We start from the raw sequence: 18310 nt of genomic DNA, 5'->3' as shown, positions 1-18310 counted from the left end.
CATTTCACAGACACCTTTGGGAAGTTATACTCCAAAGACATCTGCTTGATGCCAAAGCATGACTTGGATTCCAGAGGGCAATATCCCAGCCATGGCTGCTTCTCACAGCTTGTGCCAGCTTCCTGCTATGGAATCCTCTCTGAACTCAGAGTCATGTCACTCGAGTCACTTCTTAACTTGATGGCCCAAAAGAAGGCCTATGATTGGTGCAAACACAGCTTTTCATTTGCACAAAGGTGGTTTGTGCAGACTTTCCTGTCACACCCCCCCTCAGGTGACTTAGTGACTCAGCATCTCCCTGTGCTGTTCCCCAAAGCTGCAGTATTAAATGTCACTGAAAGGTGTGGCTTGTGTTGGCAACTTGACACAATCTAAAACAATCCGGAGAGAAGAAGTCTCAGTGAGGGACTGTCTAGGTCAAGTTGGTCTGTAGGAAGTCTACGGGGGAATTGTCTTGGTTATGAGGTGAGAAGACACTGTCTGAAAGTGGGTGGCACCATTCCCTGGTTTAGGACCTGAGTCTGTGTAAGACTAAAAAAAAAAGTTCATGAACTTACTGTTTCTGTGATTGTCTGAATGAGACTTATAGGAGATTAAGGCAGTCAACATTCCAGTATGGAGGGGAAGGGATTCATGAGATCCAACTGGCAACTGAGGAGTTGTAGACAGTTTGGTAACTTCCAAGAGAAGAGAAGACAGTTTTCTTTTAAGGGTGTGGCTCCTACTGGGTGCCCATGCTTCAGGGGATGGCCCTACACCTAGGAATCCATGGACAGCACAAATCAGAGTCAATGAGTTATTAGGAAATCCATTTACATAAGTTTTTATTTTAAGACATGAAGCTGGGAGCTACAGAGGTGGGGTCTGGAGGAGTTGGGGGGGACATAGAGGGTGAATGTGATCAGAATGCATTACATGATATTCTCAAAATTTAATAAAAAAGTCTGTAAAGAGAAGAGAAAGCCAGCAAAGCACGAAGTAGAGGTGAATCCATTTCTCTCCTCTCTTGACCGTTGAAGTGACTTGATGAGCTACTTCAGTTTTCTGTTACTTTGGCTTCCCTACAGTGATGGGCAATAGATAACCTGGATTGCAAGCTAAAATGAAGCCTGTCTTCAGAGCTGCCTTTCATGAATGTGTTTTTATCACAGTGGCAGAAATAAACTCAAACAAAAGGGCTTCTCTCAGGAAGGCTTTTCTCACCCACTCTTCATCTTCATCAATACTAGAGGAGGTTGACCTCCACCTGCTGTCAATTCTGCGCGGGTAGAACTGTGGTTCCCCTCTGGCAGTGAGGTATCTAACCCGCCCACACCTGTTGCACTGACCATGCTCATTTAGATGTGTTGGGGGAAGGCTAAGTCTGGGATTCTGGACCCCAGTTCACTCTCTCTTGGCTCTGGTAGGTTGGGTTACAGAGAGAACAGCCTGGGTGTGGCTCCTTGGAGCTGGAACTTGCAGGTTATTGGTTTCTTATGCAAGTGACTTTTCTCCTAGTAAAATTAACCTATATTTAGCTAAGTCCCACCTATCTTAATCTGTGCCACCACACCCTCTCACTAGGATGGAAGTCTCCTGGCTCACCAGTTGCACTCAAGCTTGTCTTTCTCTTACTTGTCTGACCTCTGTTCCACCCTAAACCCGATGCCAACTGCAGTCAGCACTACACCGCTCCAGGTGCTACGGTCTTAGAACCCACACACTGTGGATTGAGAACACCCAGGAAACAAAAATGATGTCTGTACTGAGCACATGTTCTTGGCATTATCCCACAAGTACTCACCCACCACGTACAGTGCATTCATCATCATGAGTCATCTAGAGTAATTTAACATATGTCATAGGCTACATGCAGCTGACCTGTTAAACATAGTCTGTATAAGCATCTATGGATTAAATGTCTGCCTGGGGTATTTTTCCTGAAACCAGTGCTAATGATGGACACCAAAACAAGACATACATCAATTTTAATAACATAATGTGTAGAATGCTTCATTGACATACTCTCTTCCAATAAATTTCATTTGCAGTATAAAACTAGATACTTCTAACAGTTCATGCTTGACAACTGGTAAGAGCATTAAAAAGCCAGAATAGTATAAATAACTAAGTGCCAGTATTTGCTAAGCTATTTATTAGATATTAAATTAGAAGAAGTTAACTCTACCGCATGTTGCTGAAGAATTTGTATTTGATTTTACTCATGATAGTCTATCTTGAGAATGTATGTGCTTGAGTAAAAAGAACAGGAACCATCTTTTTTTCTGTATCTCCTTAAGGAAATTCAAATGTCTCAGAAATGGTATCATATTCAGCACAGTAGAGGTCACATTGATTTACACCTGACGTTTTGGGAAATTATGACTTAATGCAATGGCATTTGGCAAAGCTTCTTTTCAGTGCATCTTCATAAGATAATTTTATGTTATAAATGTTAATTTGAATCTTGATTTCCCACATAGCTATTTGAGGAGTCAGAAATGCATGGAGCTAAGTTTTCATAGTGTGTGTGTGTGTGTGTGTGTGTGTGTGTGCGTGCGCGCGCCCTTAAAACAATAGGTAAATTCACTGAGAACAGGAATTCATATATAGTCAGCAGCACTTATAGGATGCCTTTAGTGGCCAGCATATCATGGACCAGGAGACAGACAATTTTTACATGGCAGGGCTTAAGATACAGCCTCAGAGACTGGCCCCTTGGCAGCAGGTTGCTGAGGTTGCTGTGGGAGGATGGGCCATGCCAAATTAAACAAGTCTGATGTTAGACTTTTCCTAGGGAGATGTGAACAAACTTCTGCTTATCCAGATAGGGCTGGGAAATAGACTAAAAAAATGTTCTGTTGATGTTTATCTTTATATGGCTTTGTCACGGTACATACAGGAACATGGGGGGGGTTACAGTACTAAGGGTGACTCTGACAGACATGCCATCCAAAAGCACTACCCTTGTATGAGTGATGCTCACAAAAGCTGTACCCCAGAGCATCCTGTTCAACTTGCAAAGCAAATTCGTAGATGGCTTCAGAAAGTAGTCTCTTGATTTTTGCAATTGCTTACTACTTCTGAACCTTGGAGAGGGCCTCATTAGTCTTACTGCTGTCTGTACTTCTTGGGTCTTTGTACTTGGCTTCCTCTCTCCTGGAAGGAGTGTTGATATTTGAGGAAATAGCCACACAATCAAGTTCAATTCTATTGGATCTATAGGCAGGTATGGAGTGGCTGACAGACACTAACCTCCTTACTATGTTAGTGGAGAGGATAAAAAAAAGGCACACAGAGATAAAAAATGCAAAGCACACAAACACATGTCAGACTCTGCCCATCTGCATGTGAATCCCATGATGCACCAAAATGTTTCCATAAAGCCAAAAGAAGTGACAGGAGAAATTAAGAAGGCAAAGGAGTTGAGAGTGAAAAATGAGACTAGCCTGCAGTGACCCGGATATGATAACCAGTCAGTGCAGGCATTAAAGAAAGATCGTAAACACACTCAGCATTTTACTGGAAGAGGTTAAATGGCTGTGCAAGTAAGTGTGAGAATGAGAAGAACAAAGAAAACTAAAAACTGGGGGTAGTACATTCTATTACTTAAAAATGCATTGTGTTAAATAAAAAAGATCTCAACTGGGGACCAGGGAAACGAACACTGAAGATCTGTGTTAGCGAATCTGGAGTGAGTTGGGTAAAAATTATCCAGGATGAAACACAAAGGAAAAAAGAGAAAGTTGAAATAGCCAAACATTAACAGTGGAACAGCGTCAAAAGCCAGCTCCCAAAGGATGGACAGAAAAGACTGGACATACATTAGAGAAATATGTTAGCTTTTACTCATTGTCAGGTTTAAAGAAAACTCCAGTTTCCCTTTCCCATTCCCGCAAAGTAGTCCAAATATCTAGACATGAGCTCCACCTGGACCATAGAAGAATGATTGGTGGTTAGATAAAAGCCAGCATTCCCCTTGGGAACTTGTGAGGTTTGTTCTCCTCTGCCAAAAGGAGTTACTTTCCTTGCCTCTGGCAGAAGGGACATATGGTTGGTCATCTGTGGCTCCTACCAGCATATCATGCTGATATTATAAGGACCTGCATCCTAGGCGCTCCCACCGGCTCCCCTAACCGAAACTCCCTGCAGCACACAGGCTAGCCTCTCCACAGCTACTCATTCTCCTCAAAACCCTGCTTTCCTCACTGTGTCTGCCCTCTGCTCTGCTCTGCTTCCCCGGCTGTGCTTTCTCTATTCCCTGGTATCTGCTAGTCTCCCCTCTCTCACAGACAGCCCTGGTCATGTCCCAGCTGCTGACCATGCTCAGTCTACTTTCTCTCTCTGCTCTAGACTCTTCCACAGCCTCCGACTGTTCCTGCTCATATTCTCAATCATATCATGGAACAGTCATGTTGCTAGATTATACACCCATATATCAGCGGCGTGCCTAATTCACCTGAGGTCCCGGATGAAGGATACATCAAGTGGGACATGAGAAGAAGGAAAAAATCCCAGTTCTTTTTGCTTTACGCGGGGGCACTTGGAGGCATAAAAACAACCAAAGACAAAGAGCAGAGAGAAGAAACCCCTCATTTCCTGACAGGAAGTCGGGAGGTTGATGAGGAGGTCTCGGGAGAAGCAATGTATGACACCCTCATGTGCTAAAAGAAAACGCAATCAACATAGGAGCCTGGACTCATGAAAATGTGATTTAAGTGAAAGAATACAAATGCGCTGCCAAATCAGGCAGAGGACAGGGAATTTGCCATGGGAAGGCCTGCCCTAAAACCCAGCTTACCCATTGTTCCACTTAAATGGCAGTTGTTCCTGTTCCTGTAGGAAAGCTGGATGGGGGGAGGGGGCTGATAAGGTACAGACACAGAGTGGGGAGCTTTCCTTTCTGCTCAAGTCCTTTTCCCATTCACCTGTTACACAGGCCTGGATGGATGCACTGCAAAGAGATATAAATAAGGTTAAAAAAATGTACACCAGTATAGCAAATACTTGTCTTTCGTTCCTGTCTGTTATTCTGCACAGGTGAATTTACCTATAATTTACTACAGTTTTAAAACCCCAGATTATCTAGCAAAAGGTAATGGTGGTAATCCCCCTCTCTCCTTCTCTCTTATTCTCTTTCTTTCCCTCTCCTCCTACCTGGCTCTCTCCCTCACTTTCTCTCTGGAGTATGCAGGTGTGTGTACATGTGTATACAGGTGTATACACCCTGCATGTGCAAGTACAGGCCAGAGGAAGACATTTGCCTTCTTGTCTATTTCTGTCTACCTTATCCCCCTGACAAACCCTAAGATTACGATTTCAGTTATGCTAGCTGGCCACTCCTCCCAGAACTGATCTGTGTCTGCTCCCAACACTGAGGTTACAAATATATATACCTAGGCCTGGATTTCACCTGGGTGCTGGGATTAGAACTGAGGTCCTCTTGTTTTCACAGCAAGCTCACTTACCCACTGTGATCCTCCTGGTACCTTTCCTTTAAGTGGCGAAGTGTTTCTTTTGTTTTCCAGAGTGCCAAGGCAGTTGGTGAGAATTCTGTCTCGAAAACAGTAGTCTACAACTTAGAGCATGGTGATGGAAATGACAGCCTTACCTTATTGATCACCAGGCACTAAACACTTCCTATTCTGCAACTTAGAGAGAACATGTTCAACGTGTAAGGCATCTGAATTTGCCACCTATTTTACTAGATTGATGTTAATGACTTTCTGTCTCAAGCTCTTAAAAGTTTCAGGTGAAAACCATAACAAACAAGGGAATTACTCATAAAATCGATTATTGAATAAGTCAAATAATTTGAAGGAAAATGTTCATGAAGATATTTTCTGTGAGAAAACATTTGTTCAAAATCAGACATAGATCCATCATAATTTTTTTCACCACGATCTAGTTAAATTTCCAAGGAAGAGAAAATGCATGGTTACGAAGCTTGTGTCAGGATAATTAGTGTCGTTTATAACGCTAAGGATTGCATTATCGTGTAATAGACAGGTCAGAAATCCCCTGCAGAGCTGGCACTTCCATCAACATGTCCTAAAAACAGAGAAAACTCTGTAATTGACTCTTACATCAACATGTCATAAAAACAGAGAAAACTCTGTAATTGACTCTTACTTCTATCTGTCATGACTTATTAGTAACCTGATATTTAAATATTTTTCAAATTGTGACCAGAAGAGAGGGAAAATATTATGCTCCTTCTAGAACTATCTCCTGATCAAGAGGTAATGTCTGTGTTTGTGGTGTCCCAGTGGGATAAACACCCAGAGATAGCTTTCCATCGCTCTTAGTGGATGTCAAAAGTCAATCGATAAAATTTGACAGAAAATGGTAGCTGAGAAACTTAAACTTTGTTGAACAGCTAACAGGGTCTCTGGAACCACCACAGCCAGCAGAGCAACTCTCCGAGGGAGACTAAGAAGGTAGCTTGGTTCAATACAGCTAAGAAGCCATTGTTCATTCAAATGCCAGGTGTCTGACCAGGTAATGGCAGGACTAGCCACCAAACAAGGCACATGCTGGTGAGGGAGCTCTAGGCAAGGCTGAGGTTCACCTGGTGTCTTGGCACCCTAGCTGGGATGCTGGCCAGACCTTGGTAGGGTGAGCAGGATCGCAGGAGGACAAAGCAACACACACTTCAATTAGTGAGCTCTCCTCTAACCACAGCAGCCATGAATTTGACCTTGGGCAAACACATCACTAAACTTGAAGACATTTTTTTCTGTTTACACACCCACATTTACTATAAAAAATTTCCCATGAGAGGGTTGCTATAAATATTGTTTTCCCAATAGTCAAATCCATTTTTATTGATCACTACATTTCACCAGCCTTTCTTTCTTTCTTCCTTTCTTTCTTTCTTTCTTTCTTTCTTTCTTTCTTTCTTTCTTTCTTTCTTTCTTTCTTTCTTTCTTTTTTTCTTTCTTTCTTTCTTTTTTTCTCCTTAAAAGGTGGTGGGGGAAACATTTTAATAAAGAATACTTTGCAACCTTGCTCCCACTAGCTGTACACAATGTGCTTTTCCTGAGTGAGTGGTCATCTTCTGAAATACGAACCCCTGCCTTCTGCTGGAAGAGCTGGGTCATTGCTTGGTAGGAAGTGTGTCAGCTGTGCCCCCCAAACTAGAAGAAAACGTGCCTTGTCATGATCGCTGCTGGCCTTATCCCTGATACATCAGACCCTTGTCCTTCACACAGTGCCAGCTGCACACTGACTCCCTCCTCTTTCTCCTTACAAAGGTCTCAAACTTGACCCCTTCAATAAAAGTATTGACAGTACCGTGGGCTGCCTCTAGAATCTATCTACTGGCAACTTTCCATCCTTGGGGATTACGCCATGCTTGGTCCCAGGCCTCCTCCCAAGATATTCTCTCTACCCAAACCTTACAAAGTTCCTGACACCCTTTGCTGAGAAAATGACAGCACCATGACACCCAGAAGTACAGAGCTCTTCTGAGTCAGGGGGTCAGAAAAAAAGATGGGATAGGGAAAGCCATCATTGGGTGTTGCTGCCTGGGCTGGAGTTATACAAGGACAGTGTTCCCCTTTCAAGCATCAGGCCATGTGCTCAGACAGGTCCTGAAATAGAAGGAACTGGGCCTCCTTCCTTCCAGGAAGGCCCTCCCAGTGTTTCCTATGAAAAGTGGTACCCATCCCAAGAGTATGGACATAGTGAATGATAATAGGAAAGAGAGCATTTGTTACCCCCAGGAAGCTCTGCTGCATCTTCCTTCCAGGATGCAAACTCCCTGTTGTCTGAAACTGAATTATTCAAGTGTCTCACCCTGTAGGCAGCATATAGCTCTGAGGAGGCTGCTCCCTCATCCAACAGGCAGAGCACAGCTTGCCATAAAGATATTGCTATCTCTGGTTACAGATGGGACTTAAACTTCAAGATGTTAAACTCCAGGAGATGTCCCTTAGGTGTAAGAGGAAGAACAAAATATGATTCCTAGAAGAGTAATGTCTTACTTTCTCCAATGTCCTTCTCTTTATGGAGAGAGAGAAGAGAACATGGAGGAAGCCGACTTGGAAGTGGAAAGGACACATACAGGAATGAGTGCCGAGGGGCAGCGGGCAGCGGCAAAGTCCCATCGGCAGGCTGCAGTTAGTGGAGGAGAGGAAAATCTCAGGCTTGCCTCTGTCATGTCTAACTACAGTCCAGGCAGCAGCACACAGCGATGGCATTCCTTCTCCATCCTTTACCTGACTCCCCTGTATCAGAAGAGCTGTGTACTCCAGGGTGTCAGGGTGTTTGCATTTTCGGAGTGTGTATACCAGGCAGGGGTGAAATAGTTAGAAAGAGGAGCAGGGATGGAGAGCGCTATCAGCATTGCCCAAAAGCCCCCTTGGGCTCTCAGGAGTGAAAGGAGCTCATTTGGGCATGTTTTGGTTTTCCTCTTAACTAGTGAAATGTCATAGGCAAAATCATCCATTCATGTAATTATTGTGCATTGATAATTATGACAAATATCACATAGAAAACGAAAATAATTCGAGCAGACAGGCCTTGCTGGTCTCTGAGTCTGTAACATGAGCTCATGTCCCTTTCTTCCAAACATAATCTGCTGTGCTATAGCTTATCCAACCTAACCACAAAAGTCGGCGGTTTCCCTGGACCTCTGAGTCTTCATTCTACAAGAACTTTAACCTAGTAATTTGCTGTACTTTCCTGTGGTTAAGCAGCCTTGCCTAGCATCGGTGCCTCACAGGATCCTAGCGAATGATGAGAAGAGTGTGGTGGTTGGGAAGAAAATATACCTCAGAGTGTGGTGCTATTAGGAGGTGCGGCTTTGTTTGAGTGGGTGTGACCTTATTGGAGGAAGTTTGTCATTGTGAAGCTGGGCTTTGAGGTTTCCTTTGCTCAAAATTGCTCCCAGTGTCTTGGACCATTTTCCTGTTGCCTTCTGATCAAGATGTAGTCAACACCACATCTGCCTGCGCACCACCACGATCCCTGCCATGATGATAGTGAACTGAACCTCTGAAACTGCAAGCCAGCCCCATTTAAATGTTTTCCTTTAGAAGAGGTGCCATGGTTTTTGTCTCTTCACACCTGTAGGAACCCTAAGTAAGACAGGGAGGGACTTCCCCTCTCCCACCCCTGCTGGAAGCTTCCTGGCATTCTGTGCTCTATCTCTGTACAGTATCAGTCATTTTTCGGTTGCCATGATAAAACACCAGGGCCAAGGCACTTTGTAGACGGGAGGGTTCACCGGGACTTCAGGGTCCAGAGTCCATCCTGACAAGGAGGTGTGTGAGAAAGCAGGTCTGGCAGAAGCAGGAGTCTGTCTGAGAGTTCACATCCTGAACCGCAAGCAGGAAACATGGAGGGCAAAATGGAAGCAGAGGAAGCTTTTTCCTCTCAAAGCCCTCCACCCCACCCCAGAGCACACTTCTTCTATCTGGCCACCCTCCTAAGCTCCCCCAAACAACACCAGCAGGTGGGCAGTAAGTATTAACCCTTCAAAGGCCCGAGACTACGGGGACAGCTCTTATTTAAACGCCAACAGCCAGGTCCACGTTATACACCTTTAAGTCCGATTCCTCCTCCCTTGCCCATTCTAAACTGCATGGAGTCTTCCTGTGATACTGGGGACAAAATCTCAGATTCTACCCCTGGCTTGGGAGAGCCTGCCTTGTCTGACGCTTTACCTCCTTGTTGCTCCTGGGAAACCAAAACACACTCTGTCCTCCAGCCTTCCAAGTTTCTGCCCCCACTCCAACCCCTTGCATGGTTTCCCTGGGCAGCAGTATGACTCAGCATTCATACAGGTCTTCCCTGGTGTAAAGGTCCATAGAGCCCTCACGGTGGCTGTGGACTCCTTATGTTTGATCCTGTGATGAAATGCTAACTACACTCACTGTGTATTTACATCAGTGCCTTCACAGAAATTTGTTGTAGTCCCCCAAATATTATTTCTAGATAACACCATCAAGGTGCCATAATTAAAAGTGTCACTTGCTTTTCTCTCCCTGATTTGACAATTTAAGTTCAGAGCAAAAATCAGTGAGTGCTTCTGCATTTGAGAAAGTGTTCACGCTACTCAGAACAGATATTAGACAACCATGCTCTGGAAATACTGAATTAACCATACAGCTGAAGCTAAAATGGTTGGTACCCACTTCCTTCAACTGGGGGATCACCACTCGCTCCATGGGAAATCCTGTCTTCACTCTGAGCTGTCCCTAAAGTTCTAAAAGAATCAGATCTGCACAGAAGTCTCCCCAGGTTGTATTTTGAAGTTCAGGCTGAGGATGTATCAGCCTTCATGCCCGCCTTGATGTGTTGCAATTGGTCCATGCCCATGTGTCTTGAGAGAGAGGGAAGGACCAGGGATGAATGGACAGTGGCTAATCTGCTCTCAAGTGATGCTCAGAGAGAGAGAGAGACATTGCCCCCATACAGGCTCCTTTAGTTCTACGGAAGGCCTGAATGAGGAGTAATGTGTTCACAGACCTGATTATTCAGACACCCCTCTGTGCCCGCCCTCCAGTAGGCATTTTCCTAGGGTTCTCTGTAATGAGGCATAAAAGCCAATTACATGCTGAATGGACTTCCGGAGGCCACTCTGGATGCTGGGTCAGGAAACAAAGCCTGCAGCTCTACCAGTCCGCAGAACTGCTGGCCCAGAGGGCAAGAAATGGAACGTAAGTTCCGAGACTCATTTACACCATGCCTCAGTTAGTTCAGCCAGTTAAAGGAGACACCTCCATCACCTATGTCCTCAACCCATGCAGTGTGGACAGCCCTGAGGCTGGAGGGGCCCTGCCTTCTGCTGCTGGGTTGAGGTTCTCTGCCTTGAACTAAAACCACAGTGACCAGTTCAAACCAGAGTGTGCCTCCAGGCATCTGCAGTTAGGCAGGCGCTCCCGCTTCCTACATTAGACCTCATTGCTTGCAGTTTGGTTGTTTACAGACCTCTCTGAATGTAGATGTTTTTCCCCTATCCTGTGAGCTGAAGAGAGTTCTCAAACAACCCAGGGACTCCCATGGGAGGGGAAGATCATTTCTGACATGTCTCCTAGGTCCCTTGTCTAACTCCCTGGGCCAGCAGAACCTTTATCTAGTAGGCATATAGTACTTCCCCTGGTCACTCAGATAATGGATCTTCTGCCTCTAAAGCTTAAAGGGAAGGAGTTTTAACAGGTTTCCATGGCAATCTCATAGGTCCACTTGCTGCCAGGCTGCCCAGAGTACTGGTCTCTGTTCCTGATGCTAGTCATAGCCTTCTTTATCTGACACATGGGACCGTAGAGCTTCTGTGTGAAAACTTTGTTTTGTCTTTGCTTTTCATCCTGCAGCCTTCTGGCCCTTAAAGACCACTCACAATTCCTAACTCTTGGATCAGCTAATCTCAAATTGTCATCTACCTACCATGGAGAGCAAATGCTTCTGTTCCCCATTGTTTCCTACGATTCTTCTTTATCTTGTTCAAGGTTACTTTAGTCCTGGGCTTCTTCCTTTTTCATGCACATGGAAGAGGCATTCATGACCCTTAGCCACAGGAATATCCTAAAATCTCCCACAGAAACTGAAGTCTAAATAGCAAGCTAGGAAAGAGGGAAGGAGGGGAGGGAGGAAGGGAAGACAGAAAAGGGGGATGGGGAGAGGGAGAGAAGGGGAGGAACATTCAATTTCTGTGCAATTACTGGATCTCAGTTAAAACAGAAGTGAAACAAAAATATAGGAAAGTACCTAGCATAGGAAAGAGAAATCACTTTCAGATAGTACCTTGGCCTGGGAACTTCTGGACTCTGCCTTCAGGTCGTGCAAACCACTGGTCACTGTAAGAAGCCACCATCATTATATTCTAGTGCAAACTCTGGTCAGAGACAGAGCAGAACTATCCCATCATGGTAAGAATCAGGGTCGTTGAGGGAAATTATCATGGATGCAGACTGGGATCTAGTTGAAGGAGATTGCTCTCTTTGCTGCTGTGGCCATGGGTACAAAGGGGGAAAGGAACCTCACTTTGCATTTCATTGGCCTGTCAAGAACCCAATACTCCCCAGCTCTTCACTCTTCCATGTGAAGAGTCAGCTCTCAACTCTGGGAACTGTGATCTAAGAGAGATCATCGCTCCCATCATGTCCTCACTCTAATCTGTTAAAGTGGGCTCCTTCCTTCAGCTGAAAGCTCAGTTCTGGAACTGTGGGTAGGCACTTGCATTACTGGACGCAGAACTGCCTCCAGGAAAGAAATGTGCCATGTCTCTGCGACCAGAGTGAGGGTAGGGGCTTGCAAAGTGTGCTGGAACTTTGACAACGGGTACTGACTGGACTTGCACAGGCAGGATGCTTTGGTCTGCACCAGTGAGGTCATTAAAAGCAACTAGCTCCCTGCTGAGGACTATTTCCTATGAGTGCTCACCATTTGTCCAGTGAACAGAACAGATGTATTATAGTACACTGAAGAGGATGTGACCATTCTTTTTCACATACCCCAACATATACACTTTCACCTCAACATAAATACTAGCACACATATACACAAACACATACACACACACACACACACACACACACACCACTATAAAACATGACAATTCACAACACTGATTTTTAGCAACTGCTCTTCTGGTTGGTCAAGAAAACACAAAAATGGTTTTAATATCTGATTTGTATAAAAGCCAAGGGGTATAGTATAAAAACACACATGGGCAGGGTAGTTACCTGCTTCTTGTCTCAGATTTGGTATGTGTGTGGTTTATGCAGGAGTACACTTGAGTGAATACACCCACATATTTGTATATGCAGGCCACACGTGTCTTCCTGTGCCATTCTCAACCATCATCATCATTGTCAACATAGGGTCTCTCATTAAATGTGGAGCTCATACTTTTGGCTATGTTCTAGGACCTTCCTTTCTCTGCCCTACAACACTGGCGTTGTAGGTTTTCACAACCATGCCTGGCTTTTCTGTGGGTGCTGAGGATTTGAATGCAAACCTCTTGCTTGCATGGTAAGCACCATAACTCTTTGAGCTTTCCCTCTTCTCTCAGCTTTTAAAAGTTTATTTTATTTAAAGCTACTTTGGTACTTCCAGTATTAGTGTTTACTGGTTGAACACAGACCATCATTTCCATTTCAGATATAAGATTTTGTTCAGTAACATAACAGTTCTTCAAACTAAATACTACTCGTTAAAATCTATAGTAGTTTATTATAAAATCTTGGGACCCATCACACTTACAATGCATTGCAAGGAAGTCAAAGCTAAACGCAGTTACAGTGATTTACCCCTTGCGCCCCTAGTGGATACAGATGAGAATAGCAGGAGTTTGTATATGCAAATAACTTCCACTGCATGGAGCTTAGATAGGGAAGGCTCTTAGAGAGGAGATCAAATATCTACATATGTAGATGAGAGATTGCCAGGTGAGTGCCCTTCTGGCAGAAAGATTTGCATTTTGCTGTGGTTAAGCAAGCATAACAAGCTAAATTCAAGGAATTACTGAAGACAAAAAATGTCAAAACTGTATTTAGGAAATTGAGTTGTTTCTTCCAAACTGGTATTAAATCAAGGGAAAATCAGCAATAAAATGAAGTGGTGGTATATATCTATGAATCTAATTTGAAATTTTACATATGGTAACAGCTATTGTTAAATTAACCATAGCTAATTGGTCTTAAACTGGAAAAACAATTAAACATGTTCTGGACTATTAACCAGTCATATTTTAGGTATTTGCCTAATTAGACATTTCCAAAACTGTTCATTTGAATTAGTTAATTTTTCTGGAAATTAGCTTTCCTTTTGTTTGTTTGGTTTTTTTTTTTTTGCATTTACTCTTTTTGAAATTATTTCTATAAAATCCTTTGAAGTTATTTCTACAATGACATTGACTTGGTATATAATATAATATTCTATAACCAATGCATCAATCCTTGTTTTTTATTCTATACAGAAAATGATATAGAATAAGAAATGGAATATATTTTCAATTCAGGAACATAGTCTTGATGTTTATCACATATGTGAATATATATATATGTATATATATATACACACACATATCATACAATGCCATGAATGTATCTATATAAGTGTACACATATGTGTGTATTTGTATACATATATATTATACATAAAATAAAATATACGTGCATACACCTCTAATTATTAATAGGCTAATAATAACTTTATTCTTATCTTCAAGCCATACAGGTTAAAATAAGTCTTTATAATTTTATGCACTTTTATTTTATCTATTTTTATTATGGGTTGAATTTAAAAGGAAAACAGCTCTGATCTATGTATTCCCCAGAGCTGCTTTTTCTCAAGTGTCATAGAAATATACAGAGACAAAATTCAGCGTAGCCTGGATGAGGCGAGACAAGCAGAGACAAGGCACAGCAAGCCTTTGCCTGAGACAGATACTCTTAGTCTAAGTTTCTGTACTATCTCTTAAATTCTTTCTTATTTTCCTATCCAATAGATATGTCATAGATCAAGTTTTCCAGTGACATACTTGGCCCATTGCTAATATCCACTAGTATTTTATATCTTTTAGAACTAATGAGCCACACTGATGTTTATCAGTGAAATTTATGGTTTATTCATTTCCCCTTCATGTCACTCAACGCCATCTCCCACCCCAGTATTTTTGGGTAGGATACATCACATTTAGGTTCGATGGCCCTGAAGCTCCTCAGAATGAAATAGTTTTTGACCCTTCTGTTGAGATATATTTGTTTAACTATTCAAAGATGTGTTGTATTTGTTTAATTAGCTATATAAAGATGTGTGGCTGCTTTACCTTTCCTGCTTAAGGCATCTGATTGGTGCAATAAAAAGTTAAACAGCCAATGGTGAGGGAGGAAGTATTGGCAGACTTCTGGGCAGGGAGAGTAAGTAAGAGGAGGAATTGAGGTTTGGGAGGTGGGAGGGGAGAAGAAAGAGAAAGAGATAAAGAGATGCCAGGGAGTGGTCAGGGGCCAGACAGACATGGAAGAAGCAGAAAAGTAGGACAGATAAAATGAAAGAAAGGTAAAAAGCCCCAAGGCAAAATATACATGAATAGAAACAGCTAGTGGGACAAGCCTAAGTTACCAAGCATTCATAATTAATAATAAGTCTTTATTTGGCAGCTGGTTGGTAGCTCAAAGAAAAGTCTAACGATACTCTTCCTAACACCATAAGAAAGCACAGATATATACCTTATGTAGTTGCTGGGAACTGAACTCAGGTCCTGTGGAAGAGTAAGAAACACTCTTAACCAGTAAGCCATCTTTCTAGGCGCAGATTACTTTATCTGTTGCCCAAATTATTCCCTTTTTGCCTCTTGGGAGCTTAGAACTTTTGACAAATTCATAATGTCTTAATGACCCAAATTATTATAGTGAGGGCTACCAGGGAAGTCTATAAAATGTAATTGTATAATTAGAAATCAGAAGTACACAAATAAAAATGAACTAGGCTAACATCAAAGATGAAGTCCGGCAAGTGAGCTCTATATGAGGAGATGGGGTCAAAGGCACAGGGGCTTTTGTGTGGAGTTCCGCCTTGTGCTAACACTGATTCTGGCTACATCTATGCTTAGGAGACATCACATTGCCAGGAGTCTCAGGCATCTGTAGAGCATCAAGGACTCACCAATGGGCCATAGACTGAGCCTACATCTGATTATATCTCATATATTTACCCTGCAACTTCATGTAGAGTTAATTGTTCATTCACTTGCAGAATTAAGGTTAAAAAACTTTATATTACTAACTAAAACTAAACTTCCAAGACATCCAAAAGACCCTTTACCTCTTTTGGTTGTACATTTTTAATACCCTTGATGTCTTAGGTAGAACAATGAGGGACAAGAGAAAGAGATACAGGGGCTACAAAATGGGAAGTGTGGTGCTCATGTTGGCTCTGGGGAGGCAGACACTAGCAGATCCCTGGGCTTGCTCCCCAGATGCCTTTGCCTATTTGGAGAATCTCTGACAATGAGATACCTTGTCTCAAACAAGGTGGATGCAGCCTGAGGAAAAACACCTGAGGCTGAACTCAGTTGTTCATAACCACACACACCCTCAGAAACATGAACACACGCACATACCATGCACATGTATACTCATACACATACCCCACCCACATATACATGTGCACCCATATACATATGTCACACACATTTGCTATACAATGCACACACACAGCAGGTGCACCCTCACACATACCATACACATTAAGACCCCACACAAGAACTGGAGCAAGTGCCTAACAAGCTGTGCTCCAGGACAAAAGAGGACCAAACCCTTCTCTTGCACAGGTAAGATCACAAGATGCTATTTCTCTCACATCGAGATTAGCAAATTGAAGGCTGCAGGGTTCTGGCGAACTGGGTCACACCATACACCTGGTAAGACACAGAAAATGTTCTGTGGGTTAAGCACAGTGCATTCATGTTTGGGTTTGCCAGATACTATGATTTCCTTTGGTAGCCAGAGACACCTCGTAAATTTAGGGAGATCTGAAGGGGAGGGATCACCAGAAGTTGAATCACAAAGCACTCTGCTCAACATGAAGTGGGGAAAATTCCACTAGGAAGATGAGGACCAAGAACCTCTTGGTGGAGGAATTCTCCACTGGGCATGAAGACTCCCTCTTGGAGGTTTTTGGGCAACACTGATAGGGTTCACTCTCCCAACAGGTCTTAAACATCTCAAATGAAGATGAAGTTTAAGGACTTCTTCACAGTGCTTCAGGGAACAAAACCATATTCTGCCTAGGAAACCTTCCATGTGAGCCTCAAAGGATTATTACAGATGAAAGCCTGCAGAAATCCAGCAGCAGATTCCACAAAAGGGCAAGCCAACAAGACCTTGCCAATCATTAGGAGGCTGAACACATATGCACACATTGTCCGGAGTGAGGCCAAAGAGGCTGGACTAGGACAAAAGTCATAGACTGAGGTTGTGCATGGGAAAAACAGTCAGATGCAGCTCATCTCAGTGAATAAAATGCTTAAAACACACTGTGAATAAATACAGTAGGGGAACCCTTTTTATTTTTTTAAAAGCTAATGAACTAGAAGCCTGAGTTAGAAGTATGACCTCAAAACCATCGTACAAGCAAAAACTATGACAATGATTAAAGCTGAACACATGAAAGATGAATATAGAAAAGCCTGAGAGACATGAGGAGATGAAATGAACAGAAACAAGGCAACAGTTTAATTCACTGTCAGTCATGAGATTCTGTGATTTCTGAAAAGGTTAATTTTGTACTTAAAATACTAGAGGAACCAGAAATATACTCATTACAAGGAAACCTCACCTGGACCGTCCTGTGGTGAAACTGAGAAACATCAAAGATAATGTGGCCACAAACTTTCCCAAATGCATGGCACACCTCCCTTGGATGCTGTGGACTAAAACAGAGGAGCATCAGTGAAAAGGAGCTCATAGCAATGCAGACGGGGACACAAGAGCAGGCTGCAGCGAAGATGACAGCTTTGCAGCACCACCAAGGCAAACATGTCTCGGTGAAAGTATAGCATTAAGGTACAGTTTAACCATCCAACGATCTACTTAAAGTTTTTAAAAATTGGTTTTACGATAAGGAAGACATTCAAAATGGAATTGCTGATAATCTCTGAAAAGAAAAACTGTGATAGATACTAGGATGCTGAGGTGGTTGAAGGGAAGGGGTAAATGATTTAGCCATATTATAAAAACATAAAATTAAAAAAACCACACATTTAAAGATGTAGACAAGGGGGCTGGTATATCAGTGGTTAAGGGAGCTTGTTGCTCTTCCAGAGGACCTTGTTTCATTTCCCAGAACCCACATGGTATCTCACAATTCTCTGTAACTCTAGTTCCAGGGCATCCAGTGCCCTCTTTTGACTTCTGTGGACACTAAATGTACATGGTAAACATACATACACACAGACAAGCACTCAAACACAAACTAAAATAAATTCTAAAAAATGTCATGGACAAAAATATAAATCTTCATAAACAGTAGAATTAGCAAGTTTTGAATGAGGGAGCATGTTAGGGGTTGGAGGTGGGACAGTCTCACATATCCCTGGTTTAAACTCACTATTTAGCTGAGGATGACCTTGAACTTCTGATCCTAGAGCTTCCACCTCAGGAGTGCTGGCATTACAAGCAGTCACCACTATACCACTATTTTATGGTATCGGCAATGAAACCTAGGGCCTTGTGTATGACTGGCAAGCACTCTAGCAACTAAGCTATATTTCTAGTCCTCAAAATTCACATTTGTACTTTTTTTAATACATCAATTGCACATGTACGAGGGAACCTAAATGATTAGTGATGTAGAAAGATATTTGAATAACTTAATGCAA

At 42.7% G+C, this 18310-nt stretch overlaps 1 long non-coding RNA gene across 1 annotated transcript in view; it reads left to right on the top strand.

The window, feature by feature from the left end:
• LOC110343254 overlaps positions 1-17776 on the top strand; it is a 447219-nt gene extending 429443 nt beyond the window's left edge. The window contains exon 3 of the long non-coding RNA XR_002385464.1: positions 16643-17776. This is a non-coding gene — a long non-coding RNA (uncharacterized LOC110343254). The remainder of the gene's footprint in view (positions 1-16642) is intronic.
• The last annotated feature ends 534 nt before the right edge of the window (positions 17777-18310 follow it).

Source organism: Mesocricetus auratus, unplaced genomic scaffold (genome assembly GCF_017639785.1).
Source record: "Mesocricetus auratus isolate SY011 unplaced genomic scaffold, BCM_Maur_2.0 Super-Scaffold_100031, whole genome shotgun sequence".
NCBI classification, from domain to species: Eukaryota; Metazoa; Chordata; class Mammalia; order Rodentia; family Cricetidae; genus Mesocricetus; species Mesocricetus auratus.
Note: the sequence above shows the minus strand (reverse complement) of the source record. Positions and strands in the feature narration are given on the sequence as shown.